The sequence below is a fragment of the Tympanuchus pallidicinctus genome, unplaced genomic scaffold (assembly GCF_026119805.1).
Source record: "Tympanuchus pallidicinctus isolate F22 unplaced genomic scaffold, pur_lepc_1.0 scaffold3, whole genome shotgun sequence".
NCBI classification, from domain to species: domain Eukaryota; kingdom Metazoa; phylum Chordata; class Aves; order Galliformes; family Phasianidae; genus Tympanuchus; species Tympanuchus pallidicinctus.
Window position 1 is genome coordinate 21255438 of NW_026294747.1, and position 14051 is coordinate 21269488.

General features: G+C 49.7%; 1 protein-coding gene across 1 annotated transcript in view; it reads left to right on the plus strand.

The window, feature by feature from the left end:
* Nucleotides 1–1591: 1591 nt before the first annotated feature.
* CD82 (CD82 molecule) overlaps nt 1592–14051 on the plus strand; it is a 34366-nt gene continuing 21906 nt past the window's right edge. Inside the window, exon 1 of the mRNA XM_052694160.1 lies at nt 1592–1692. The gene's annotated coding sequence lies outside the window, so the exon portion shown is untranslated. The remainder of the gene's footprint in view (nt 1693–14051) is intronic.

A 14051-nucleotide genomic window follows, 5' to 3' on the forward strand; every position in this document is an offset into this window, starting at 1 on the left:
GCTCTTTACAAGCTATCTTTTAAAACCTACCCCCCCCGTTCTCAGAAAACTCAGTGATACAGACCTAATGCTTTTCTACAGACTCACTGGCTCGTATCTGAGTGGCACTGAAGCATAACGAGCTATACATGCAGTCACTGATGCATACATACCTCCATGCTGGCCCTGCTAATGCATATCCTGTTCTCAATGCCAGTGACAGAAATTCATTTGGACACGGGAGCTGCTGATGCATAAGCCATCCATTAACACCCACCTTGTAATCACTTCTTATTTTAAAACCAATTTCTTTCAGAAAAACAGCCTTTGCGCTAAACCTCAGGGGGAATGTTCCAAGCACAGACTTCCTTTCTTAAAGTAGGACACTCAAAGGAACCAGAAACAAGCTACTTGCTCAGAACCCATAGGCTTGGGTCAGAAACATGAGGAGTACTCAGTGGATAGGTGGGTGGATGCATAGATGGATGGACAGAACAAACTCCACCTAGTCCCATGGCCTTGCACTTTTATAGGTGAGCATTTATAGACAACTGGTGGAAGTCTGACTAGGTGCTTAAATGCAGGACTACGCCCATTAAAGAGTGGGTGAGTGATTGAGGGAGGGAGGGGAAAGATCTCAAACTTTTATTTGAGAACAGGGTGGTTTTACTCAGGGTAACTGCTTGAAAGGTGATGCTGGAATGCTACCAGCAGGTAGGGAGGACATTCCCTAGGACTATTTGGTTTCCAGATGCTGCCCCAAGCAATCCTGATCTTAGGCTAGTGGTTGGCCTCACAGAGGTGGTTGGCAGGGTACCTGGGGTGGAGGGCTATGAGGGGCCAGGGATGTCGAGGCCACACCTACAGAAGCCCAACACATTGTGAGTCACCTGTTCTGCTTCCACTTCACTCTCTCTGCACTATCCAGTACCTGTGCTCCAGAGACCCATGGCCCCTCCTTGCTCACGGTACCCAAGGCCCATGAAGGAGGTGAGTGTAGCGGAGCCCGTGTTCACCCACTGTGCAGTCACAGCTTCACAGAAAGACCGTTCAACCTTCCCTCGTTTCAGGGTTGCCTCAGCTGCTGTGATTTCACCACATTTAAATGAGGAGACAGAGGGGTACTCTTGTCAGATAGCCTTCTTGCTGTTTATTTCTGCCTAGGAAACAGCGGCAGGATCCCGGTGTGACGTTATTCTACCCACCGAGAACAAAGAAGCAGCACTGTGAGCCCGCCGCGGGCAGCGGTCGCTGCACAGAAGTGAGAACAATGCAATGGCAGCGGTCAGCAGCCCGGCACCTCGCTGTCACCGCAGCGCTGTAATCGCTGGGGCAAAGCAGGCGCTGAGCGGGGCTTAGATGGGAACAATGCGGCAGCGCTGCTGACGCGCAGGGCTGGCCGGGGCAGCGGAACGGCCTGTTCGGGCAACTTGGCTTTTTTTGGCTTCACCTGGCAGAGAGCTGCAGCGAGATGAACGGCCTTAAGTGTCGAAGCGCTCGGGACGCTATCTGATGAACCTCGAAAAAGCCCAGTTATGGGCAGCCCCTCAGGTCAGGTGCGGGACGCTCGGACGGGCCGCCTGGGGGCGGTGGGTCCCGCCCCGAGAGCTGGCTGAATGCAACCGCCGGCTCCGCCCCTGGTCGGGTCGGCAGCTCAGGGTAGAGCGGCGGAGGGAGCGAGCGGAGCGCCGAGTGCAGCGGGAAGGTAGATAGGTAGGTGCGGGGCGGTCCGCGAGGAAGGGGTCGAGGCTGCTGCGCGGAGATCCCGCTCCCGCGTGGGGCTCGGCTCCCCCGCGTTCGGCGGGTGGAAGTGCGGGGCTGGGTTGAGGCGCCGGGGGCTGCGCTGGGGCTTTCCGCTGTACGGGGCCGGTGGCGCCGGGCTCTGCGGGGCCGCCTCGCATCGCGGCCGGCCGGGGCAGGCGGCGTCCCCTGGGCTGTGCCCGGCTCTCCCCGGGCTGCGGGCGGCCTCACGGCGGGGCTGCGGTTAGCGGCCGGCACGGCGCTGGTGGAGCTGTGCTACAAATGTGGCAGGGGCCACGAGGTGGAGGTGAGCCCGGGGGATCCTACTGCGCCCCAAAAGCCGTGTCTGGAGCACGGCGGTGTTCCGCGGTCCGGCGTGCGGCTCTGTGGGGCCGTCCTTGCTGGAAAAGACGGCTTCAGGAAGCTGAGAGCGTCCGGCTGTGCCCGGTAGGAGTGGGCAGCCCCACCGCCCTCAGCGGCGTTCCGTCCTGATTGATTCCTGCGAGCTGGGTGAGACGCGGCTGTGGCAGTCGTAGCTCTGCTGCGATACCGCCGTGAGGATGTGGTACCGGTCCAGCCTGCTCTGCCGTCTTTTTTCCTTTTTTCTTCCAAGCTAATGTTGAAGGGCAGGATTCTGAGTGGTGCCTGGATTTCAGTAGCTGGATGGATGTTGGCTGTGAATTGCCACGCAGTGTGACTGCTAACCAGTCTGTTGATACACGGATAAGGGCTTGCTACTGCCCAGATGTGCCGTCTCTGCTCCACAGCACAGGATCTCTGCTGCATGTGTTTGTTTTAACATCAAATCGACCACTCAGTATTTAAAAAAAAAAAAAAAAAAAAAAAAAAAAAAAAAAAAAAAAAAAGCCCGGGAATCTAAATGTTGGCTGCAGTACATCCATAAACTGCATATAGCTCGTTCAGGATGAAGTGTTCCCATGGCTTGGACCAGCTCTAGTGTTTCCATCCTGTGCGTGAGATTGGAGCTCAAAATTTGTTCTTGAGAAAATCCCTCTTTTGCGTAGCACTGGGCTCACGCCTCTGCTCTGGTGCTTGCTGGCTGGCTGAGTGAAGTGCAGAGCAGTGGCATTTGGCCAGAGCCTCGCTGTGTGAAAGTCTGTCAGCGTACTTCAGGGTCCCTTTGCAATGGCACTGCTCCGAAGACTTGGGGAGAAGCATCTGGTGAGAGCCACCTCTGGTGCACAGCATTTGCTCACTTCTTACTTGCAAGAAACAGAAATAGAGCAGGGCACAAGATCATTACTTGGAGAAAGCCCTCCCACAGGCAATCTCTGTCCTGCCCCATCTAAGTTCCTCCCTTAAGAGGATTTAGCAGCTTTAGTGATGCAGCTCATCTGGACTTCCTTCATTCCTGCTGTCTGTCCCAGTACTAAAATAGAGACAGGTGTAGCATGACCTGCAGCTGTGAGCTGGTGCGGGAGATACTCAAGCAGGGCTCCATACAAGTTTCCTGCTCCTGTTACCTGAGCCACTCCTGCCTTCAGGCCTCCCATTAAGTGTGAGGGATCTTAATATGAAATTCTTCATCTGGCTGTAGCTGAGGAAAGGTTTTATCCCTCTCATGTATCTCCCTGTCCTTGCATCATACTAATAAGTCTGCAGGAGGTCATCTAGGGCAACAGGTGTTCATTCAATGGATGTTCAATTTAGAAAGGCATGTATGGAAGCTTCACAGATCTAGTACTCACAGGCCTGAAGGCACTTCCCATCCCAAGTAGTAGCTGTGTTTTTTGTTGGGAGTACCACAGCAGGAAGCATTCAGCAGAGGTAAAGGGAGCTACTGCAGCATGGACCTTGAGCACTAATAGGTCAGGATCCGTTACAGGAAGTCCAAAGCAATATTGTAAGGTGGACCATGCCCCATGCCATATCAGGTAGTCAGTATTTGTCTGCTTGAATGGTGCCTGAGGCATATGGTGGCCACTTTCTTCCTTATCTCCTACTTGCTGGTGAGCGGGAAGTGACACTGGTTCCCTGCTCCCCTGGTCCAACAGCACTCAAACTGTGACTGAATGCCTTGGAGAGATGGAGGGAGGCAGCAGTGCTTCCCCTTGGGCCTGTGCAGCAAGTGGGTTCTGCAGCCTTAGTTATTCCCTTCTTTCTCTGTGTGAAAAAAATCAGTGTGCATCAGAATTAACTGCCTAAACTTCACCTTTCTAACACAGATGCACCACATCTGCACCTCCTTCTCCTAGCTCCCTGACTTCATTTGTCTGTGAGTGTAGTGGTAACACCGTGGGGTCTAGAGCCCTTACATATGGAAGAGACTGTTTCTTGGCAAGGCAGAAAAATAACACGAGACGTGAGGCTGGCAGTTCTGGATGAGCAGTCAGCTGTGGCAGAGCCTGTTTGTTGCTCGGCTGTTTGCTCTGCTGAAAGCTCCTCTGATTATGAGGACTGAGGTAGTTAATGGCTGACTTGCACATTGACAGGGTGATAAGTGAAGCACCAGGAACTGCGTGCTGGAAATTGCTGAAATCATTGCTTGCACGCTGACAGATTCAGAACCAGCTGATAGCCTGAAAGACAGATGAGGCATGACTGTGGGCAGTTCTGCAAAAGGGACTGCTCTGTGGGTGATAGCAGAAAAAAAGAATAAAAGTCAAGCCTGTTAAGATGGATGGGGACCAGAGCATGCAAGTGGGGTCTTGTCCCTGTACCCAAGTAAGACCCCTCAAATGCAGCAGAACCAGGAATGCCAGGCAGCTTGGGGCTCATCCAGGGTAAATACAGGGGAGGAAAGTGAAGGAAAACAGGTTTTCTCCTGTGAGAAAAGGCACACATGCGGGCTGCCTGGTTCTAGTTCTTTTCTCTCCTTGGTGGAGCTCCAGAACTGGGACACTGCCAAATAAAAGCAGCGCATGTACTCAATTTTTGACACTTGCTATGGAGGTAAATGGCCTGCCTGTCTTTAAGGAGCTCGGCAGCTTTGCTGTGCCATCAGGAGTGTTGTAAGTTGGTGTAGGACTATTGGCATTTGCTAAGGATGCTGCTAGTCTAGTTTCTCCGCAGCACAGCCTTGAATAGACAGGTGTGTTACAAAGAGCTTTTGCAGCAAAGCTGTTGCCTGGCAGTAAGCTTTATCCCTTCCAGTGTGATGGTAATCCTGTGGCAATGTATACCGGAGAAATACTAACTAGAAAGAGCTACATACATTAGGATATCCAGCAGCCCAGAAATTTGAAGCTATGTAGTGCAGAGTTCCCCTTGTAGGCAAAAATAATTGCACTGGAGTAAAAAAGTACAAGCAGAGGTAGGGCTGAGAGGTGAGAGCTGGAGCCACACGCTCCTTCCCACAGTGGAGTCACTGTCCTTGTTCCCATGGCCACCTGCCAGTGCCCCACTGGGTGGCTGGGAAAAGATTAATTATGTAGAGGAGCTGGCCTATGGTGATTTGCATGGCTGGGCACTGACATGCTGTAAAGCAGTTCTACCTGTTGGGAGTGAAGGAGCCTGTTTGCCAGGGCTGCTCCAGAGAAGGGCTTCGTGGTCATTGGATGTGCCTGTGTTGTCTAATAGCACAAAGGCTGCTGCTGCCATCCTACGATATACAGATATGTAAACCCTAGGCACCTGGAGTTGGCTTGTCTGCTGTGATGGATGATTAGCAATTTGGTCGGGAATCAATTCTGAAACAGACTTAACTAGAACAACTCCTCTGCTGCATAAAATGGCTGCATGCTGGCTTTCACACACTCAGGTTAGGTCTTTCCAGAGGCGTTTCTGTATCTTTCTTAGCATTTCTAGGTTGCTAGGTGCTCTACAGCAAAAATATCCACATTGGAGAATGCCTTACTCCTTTTCTGCCTTTTTTTTTTCCTTTCCAGTTTCTCCTTGGTCCTGCAACTGACTTAGCACTGTTTGGAAAATGAGGTCTATGCCATATGTCTGAACAGCAGTTAAAGAGGAGGGTTGTGTTCAGTAACGTTAATATCGTGTGTTGGGACTTTGGTCCCACATGCCTGTGGTTGAACTGTATCATGTGAACTGATCTGCTCATCCTCTTCCTGCTTGTAATCGAGCCACTTGTAGACTCTTTACACAAAAGGATGCCGTTCTGGCACTGGGTCTGAGGCATGTCTTTTGCCAGCATGTCACAATTGGAGCATCCTTTTGACTGCTGTGGAACTGGTCATGTGTCAGCATGCACTAAGTCACTGGGATGAGTCAAGTCCTGGGTGGCTTCACTGGAATGGCCTCAGCTTCCTAGTGCAGGCTTTAGCAAGTAAACTGCCTCCTGTCCCCTCGCTGCTCTTCTGCTGCTTTCGATCACGGAGTGAAGCTTCCTAACTGAGCATGGACCCAGAATGCTGAGCTGGGCTTGGGTTGAGGGACCTGAAGTTCAGCAGGGCTCCACCCCCCACTGCTGTTGCCTTGACTTAAGCACTGACCAAGCAGAAGTAGCAACTGTTGCGCAGCATCTTCCTTGTGCTTGAGGAAACAGGGCTCAAATGGCAGGCAGCAATTCTAATTCTGCTCATTCCCAACATTCCTCTGGGGGGGAGGTTGAAATCAATGGGAGAGAAAAGGGCTGCCTTGATATTCCCAACAAGATTGAGTTCTTCTTTGCATTTAGGTCCCTTTCTTTCACAGGTTTTCTAAAGACACAGTAACTGAAGAGTCAATTCCTCCGAGTTATGCAGTAAGTCTGTGCATTCTCTTAGGAATCTCATTTAATTAGGGAAGATTTCTGCTCCAAGGCAGTTGTGCAGCGCTTGATGTTTGCAAAGCATGGTGTGGAGCAGCAACAAGGTTTCCTATAGCACAACTGTGGGGCCTGAGGTCCTGCTGCTGAAGGTTCACAGGAGTTTCTGTTTGCTGAAAGGGGCATCAAGCCAGCTGCTGCCTTGACACAAGAGGCTATTTCAAGTGGAGGCTATTTTGTGGAATGGCACAAGCAGCATTAATGCCCTCAGAGGCTGCACTGATGTCACAGTTCTGCTTGTGGTCTCAGAGGATGGTTCTGCATCCCTTTCCAGTGCTGGGCATGCTAGTTGGGTTATCAGTGCTGCGATGGTGGTTTAGACTTGATGCTTGCAAAACAGTGAGTTCCTGCTACATATCAGCTCCAGGCAGATGGAAAGCTTCTTACAAACCCAGTTGTCAGCTTCTACCAAGAGCTAGTGGAGTGTATACAACTAGATGGCTGTGCATCCGGCGTTGTCCCACAGGAGCCTAAACAGCTGCTCTCTGTCACTACGGGGTGTTTGCTATCAGGGGAAACAGCCACTGAGGTGGTGTGTGAGCTGATCTGGGCGACCCTGTTTGCAGGGGCGGTCATGGGGCCTCTTGCCTGCTGCCTGATCTGATGTCAGCATCTCTCTGGAGAGCACTGTCACCCAAGTTCTGCTCTTGTGGTGGACTGTCCTCCTGCTGGGAGCCTCCTACCAAAGGAGAAAGACCACTGGTTGCAGTTTGATGTCATCAGTAAGTCTGTCTTGAAAGATATTGCAGAACTAACGGGAAGTAGAGATGTCTGCCCCTGTAGCAGAATGCTAAGTCACAGCTTGAGCTGGTGATTGAGCACCTGGTAGGAAGGCAGGGCCGACCCGGGGGCACTCAACTGCATGCAGGATCCACCAGGATCTACCCCTTCCCAGACCTCATTTAAGGGTTGGCAGTGGAAATCTCTCCCTACTTGAGGTCTTCTTCAGCTCTTTTCCTTCATTTCTACTTGGTGGCTGCTGCATTTGAGCTCATTTTCTATAGCCAAAGACTTTGTCACCTCACTATTATTGCAGTACTTTCCATCCCATTATAGCATTACTTCCCCTAAAGCCCACTCCCTGAAGGGAGTGCAACATGATGGGGCAGAGAAAAATATTATAAACAAATGTCTGCAGCTCTATTAAAAAGTAATGATAACCTGCATCATAGTCTGCTGATTAAAGATGAAACAGAGCTCTGCTTTTTTTTTTATTTTCCTTTGGTCCTTCAAAAAGTGGAGCATTTATTTCTGCATTAAACTAAAAAAGACAGAACTGCTTTTTTCCATCCTTCTTCTAACTTTGCTCCATCAAACAGTCTTCCAAAGTCTTTGTGCTCTAAATTTAGGAGACCCTTTCAGGGAGGCATTGAGGCCCCTGGCCTGCGGGGTTCTGGCTGGACTCGGCCTGTTTTCCAGACGACTGGAGGCAGTGCCATGCGTGGATCCCCGAGGACAGAGGGAAGCCCCTCCTTTTCCCGGAACAGACCCAACTCTCGAAGTCTTGCTGTCTGTTTTAACTGCCAAATTCCTGGGGAACGGATCCCATATGTCTGTTCCTCTTGGCTTCAAACAGCTCTGTCCACAGTCTATGCATGTGATGCTTCTTAGGGTGGATTGATTTTTATTTCTTTCTGTTTGGAGGGGTGATTCTAACTGCAGGCAGCAAGTCTGAAACTGAGCAATGTCTCACACAGCTTGGTGAGGTCTGCCACCATCACCTGTCCTGTAGCACAGCTACCAGCTGGGAGCACAACTCCTATGTGCGCCCAGGTGTATGGTGCCTCAGCTGCCAAAGCTTTCTGCCGCAGCAAAACCGAAAGTCCTGCAACCTCTCCTCCAGCTGGCTGAGCCTCACACCTTTATCTTCCAGCTTTGTCTGCTGATATTCCTTCCTGTGGCATTGCACTTCATGATGGGCTAAGTCGGGAATGAAGCTACTCCACTACAGTTTCTGCAACAGCTTATGCTGGTTTTTTTGCTGCTTACGGTGCTGCTCTCTGTTGTAAAAATCTTTATTTTACTGCTTTATTCCTCCCTGTAGGAGTGAGGATTAGAATCTATAAAGGTTGAGGGTAGAAGTGCCGGGCAGTGCTACAATACCCTTGGAGATGTTGCAGCAGCTCTTCCTGGGACTGGCTACTCCAGAAACTGACTCAGAGCTGCCACAGTGGTGGGATCAGCAAGGGGTCTGGCTATTGTGACACAGGTGTTATTGAGGGGGAGGGGAAAATGTGTTTGCAGGTGGGTTTTTCTGTTTAGAAGGGAACCACTCAAAACATCTGTGCTCTAAACTCTTGTACTTCAGGGCTTTTCTTGCCTTCTGCCCTCTCTGGACGTTTTTTTTTTTTTTTTTGGAGGGAGGGACGGAGGTGTTTGGGCTAAGAAGGGCCACTCCAACTTGAGCTGCCTATAAATAGTACCGCTTTTCTCTCTCCATTCATGCCTGCTGGTAGTGCTGGGCGGCCCATGCTCAGGATGTTGTGAAATGTCTGTCCACGTGATGACAGTGCCATCTAAGCACAGGCAGGCCACCCCCAGCGGCTGCGGTGTCCCATCCGCTTGACCTCAGGCAGCCCAACAGAGGAAAGCTTCACCCCAGGCAGCTGCAGTGAGCACAGAGGCTGTGGCGATGCTTTTTTTTTTTTCTTGTGAATGCTTCCAATTGATTTTGGAGATCCCTGGCTGAGCCACACCTGTTAACTTGTTAGATTGGCATTGTTAAAGCCATCCATCTGTGGTCTGTGCTGCAGTCACACATACCAGTGCCAAAATGGCAGCATGGCAGCAGGGTGGCTCAGTAGCTGTAGGCATGCAAGCAGCTGGTAAATGATGAGGATGTTGCAATTAGCAAATGGTCCGTTTGGCAAAAACAAGATTCTTGACATCGTAAATAGTAAGGAGCTTCTTTCTGGGAACAAACCAACAGGGGCGTCCCTTTGTGGGTTGAGACGCTTCCTTGTGTCAGTACACTTGTGCTGCATTCCAGTCGTGCTGGACCTGCAGCAGTATTCCAGCTCTGCTTGGTCTGAAGGGTTAAAACCTTGGGTTCTTGGGATCAGTGCCTCGCTGTCAGCAAAGAATCTGATACAGAGCATGTGATATGATTACACTAATAACCCGTCTCATCTCTTGTTGGAGAAAGCTGACTTAATTCTGAAGCTTCACAGCCATTCAGGAGAATGGGCCAGAGGAATTCTGCTTTGTTAGGTGTTTATTTGTTGTTCTTCCTTTCTGCCACTTCAAGATCACATGGATGGGCCCTAAGGGGTGAAGGTTTTTGGAGAGTCCTGGAGTCAGAAGATACCTCAGCTCTTTGGAGAGCTGGTCGTGCCCAGCAGCATGGGACCTGAGCTCTTTGGCAGCAGTTGGCTGTCCTGGCAGGGTGTCCATGTGCCTCCAGGGACTGCAGTGTGAGGGAATGCTCATCCTCCCACGCTCCCCTGGCTTCAGTTGAGGGCTGGGTTGCTGGAAAGCCCACTGTTGCTGGGGAGGGCAGAGGGTGAGCACAGCTGAGGTTAGCTGTTTTCCTGCTGGGGGTACGCTGCTTTTCTCAGCCTCATCCACTGCTCTGTGCAGAAGCCTGCAGTGCTGGGCTGTGAGGTGGGAGGAGTTGGTGTGTGTTTGCTCCAGTACCAACTAAGCCACTCAGCTGAAAAAAACTTCACATTTGTAAAGTTGAATTTCTGTACCTTTCCTACTATTCCTTCTAATTCCTGGAAGGAATCACAGGGAGTGGGAAACCTTAGTTCCCAGTTATGGTAGATACCTGTAAATTCTCAGAAATGTGTTTGGCACGGGTGTGCTGAGTTTAAACACACTGTAGTTATCTGCTCTAACATCTGAGAAAATGGAAGTAACTGAGAACCGGTTTGTTTTGAAAGGGAACTTAACAGTAGAAAGTCCTTGACCTTGACTTCTTGCGTCGTATGTAGGAGGAGGCAAAGATATAATCAGTCATATTACTGATGGCTCCTAGTGCAGGGACAGGGAAGCTCTGTCTCTTAGCTAGATAAAAGCTCAGGTGGAGGTTTTCTCCTCGCCCACGGAAGTGCCTGGAGTTCTGGTGGCCTCACTGAGTTGGAGTGGCAGAGGTCTCAGGAAGGTATTTCCTAAGCTATGCTGTCATGGAAGGGGTTGTGCCTCAGACGAGCTCTGCTGACCTCTGGGAAAGCTGTGTACATTACATGAGAAGCTTGGGAACCTGCGCTGTGCTTGTATGGTGATTTCCAGGCTGGTGGGCCTGATGCCAATGGCAAATGCTTGGTGGGCCCTTTGGCTTTGTTCCTTCCTGGGGAGCTGGTGCAGGCGTTTGTTGCAGAGATGCTGTTTACAGTATAACAGTTCCAAGTGGGTGTGGGGAGGTAGGACGGGGAAACGGGGGAACCAAAGCTGAGTTGATCTCTGTTTTGGAGCCATTAAATAGCCTGTGTAGTCAAGTGACAGAGCTGCCTGACCAGTTTTCTGAAATGTGTGTATTCACTGTGATGTGACCTGCAATGCTTGTAGTCAGCACAGAGACCCCTCTGGACCCTACCTGCAGTCCTGCAGTGCTTGCTACACAAATAGCAATCTAGTAAGTGGTAATCAAGAAGCAAAACAAACAAAAACAAACAAACAAAATATTTTGGCTTTTTCTTCTCTCTGTCATTTCTGGTAAGGTTGTTTGTGGAGGTCAGGGGAGTTGGCTGGGGAAGAACCAAAAGATGTCTGGAACAGATTCTGGGATTTTGTTTTTTCCTTTTTTTTTTTTTTTTTTTTTTTTTTTTTGGCAAGCTTGTATCTTTGGTCTTGCTGAATGGAAAGATTTGCTTAAATTGGAGAAATGGAGTGTCTTGCAAATATTGTCGTGCTGGGCAAGCATGTGTGCATAGACTGAAAATAGCAAAGAACTTTCTCCGTTTCCAAGTTATACGGAATGGAGCCATACTTAAATGTTGGCTGACTGAAGTGGGAGGTGCAGGTGTTCTTAAAATCTGGTTGCATCTCTTTCAAATACGCAGAAAGGATCATGGGTACTTGTGAAACCTGCTTTACTCTCTGGTACCAAAATGCGTGTTGGTTTCTTTGTAAGTGAGACGGTGGCTTATAAATATCGGATCACTTCCTTTCACACATCAGAATCACGTCTCTAAAATATATATTTCCGTTTTGCAAAATGCACCACGGGTTTTCTGTTGAAAAACATGCTGAAAGACCTCTGTGACCACAGATAGTCTTCAGGGTGCTTTCTAATCTCTCATCCCACTGGGTTATATATTGGTCAGATTATTGCACTTAAAGTATGCCTGCTCCAGAAATGAAACTGAAAAGCTTCATGTCTTATCAGGTGCAATGGGAACAAATCTATTTCAGTGCTGTAAGCTGATAAAAATTAATTGCTCAGAAATCTGGTCTTGTCACTGGTATCGACTGCCGTCCCTGCTTGCTGTGGTCTGTCCCTCTTTCTCCAGGGCAGCAAGCACAGCTGAGCCTCTGGTGTGCAGATGCCTGGCAGACACTTGTGCTAGGGTGTCACCATACCTGTCGCATACCCTGAACAAGCAGCAGCAGTTTGTCTGTTGTGCTGCCCTTTATAGGCTGACAGAGCCACGCTGCTGTTTGTGTTGAACCCTTGTTGCAATTTCCTCTAGCTTAAAGATGATGGTTTCTACTTAAGGAGCAGCTATATCTGGAGCAGATGTAATAACTGATAAGACTCTTGTGCTTAACTTATTTTCCCCCCATAACCATTTTCTCCCCACTGTTTTCCATTTCAAAAGGTTATATTATGCAAACATTTTTAATTTTTTTTCCTAACTTGCCCTTAGAAACTTTATTAAAAGCTATAGCTGACTCAGCTGACTCAGTGTCACTACCATAGACATTTATCTGTTCCACCAGAAGTGACCTATTTGGGAGTGCAACCCTTATTAGCAACTCTAACCTTCCAGGTCCAGGTTGTCCCTCCAATCTTTCTGCTGGAACTCAACAAGAGATTCTGTTTGGAGAGTCTGCACCGTGAACACGACCATGTTTATGCTCTCAAGGTCACTACACAGTTGGTATTATCTCAGCGGAGCTTGAAGAAAAGCTCATTGAATTCAGACCTGAGCATTTCATTGGCTCAGTGGTTGTTTGCTTGCTAGAGACAAGCTGTAAGTCCCAGGTGTACTGTAAGTCCAAGGCCTTTGAATTGTAATGTCAACAAGATGAACTCCCTTGGGTATTCTTTGTGTGTTACCGGATCTCTGCCTTAGGGCAGTGCTGTACTTGGTTAGAAGAGGCTCAGCAACTCTGCTTTTGTTCATTATCTGGCACTACTGTGCCAAGCTGTCAAGTTTCTCAACCAGATGACCATGAGGCTGTCTGATTGCCAAGTGTTTGTTCTTCACCTGCACGGAAAGTCAAACATTCCCATTAGTTGGGCTCTGTGGGTGAGGGCTCCTCCCATGCTGTGGGAGGTCATGGCATTTAGAGCTGCCCTGCTGTAGGTCCTGCTGCATGCAGATGTCTGTAGGAGCACAAATGACCATTCTGTGAGCGTTCTCTCATCCTCTCTGGCTTCTGCAAAACTCTGCCCTGATTTACAACAAGGGCAGTGATGCACTGGAACAGGTTTACCGGAGAGATGGTGGATGCTCCATCCCTGGAAATATGCGAGGTCAGATTGGTCCAGACTCTGAGCAGCCTGATCTAGCTGTAGGTGTCTCTGTTCATTGAAGGGGAGTTCAACTAGATGGCTTTTAAAGGTCCCTTCCAACTCAAATAATTCTATGGTTTGTGGCTTCTCTGGCTTCTGCAATAGGGAATTCTGGAAGTGTAACTGTGCTTCCTCCTTCAGAATGGCCTTACTTCATGCCAACTAGTTCCCAGGTAAGTGACTTCATGCAGTCAGCAGCCTACTGCTCCCCCGCCTTGGCACAGGTATTTTGTGGATTAGGGGGAGCAGTTCTGCCACCTGAGCATGCCAGTGGGAACTCAGTTTCTTCCAGTAATCTCAGCTGCTGCAGCAGGTGTAAGTTGCAAAGCACCATGAGCACTGAATATGCTGCAGAACTGAGACAGCGGTGGCTGCTGTACCTGTGTTTCTGTGAAGAACAAAGCTTTTCCTTCAGAGAAGCACAGAAACAAGCTGACCTACTCTGCTTGTGTTAGGATTATTCCTGCTTGCTTCTCACTTTTACCACACCAGCAAATGAGCCCCTTATTTGGAGTGAGCAGGATCCTGGCAGCTGAGGTGTGTGAGCTGCAAGAGCAGCGCTGCAGCTGCATCAGACTGTGCTCTCACCACAGGGCTGCACTGCACTGGTGCGTACCAGTCAGCCCGAGCCAAGTGTCATAAACTTCAGTGAGCACCAAGCACGCAGTGCTGGCTAGGTGGGGGCAGTGCAGAGTCTAGTTTGACGCAGCAGAATTGCAATTAAAAATTAACTTTGCCTTCCCCCACCTCGATTGATGTGGTGATAACACCTGCGTGTATCTGCTCCCAGCACAGCCACTCTTGTGGAACAAGAGGATGATGCTCCTCTGCTGCTGCTTCTTCCGCATGTCCTGGGCTTGTCCTTGTGCTTCGCACATTGGCTCTGCTGTAATCACTATGAGCTTGAAAGCTGGAGATGCTGCT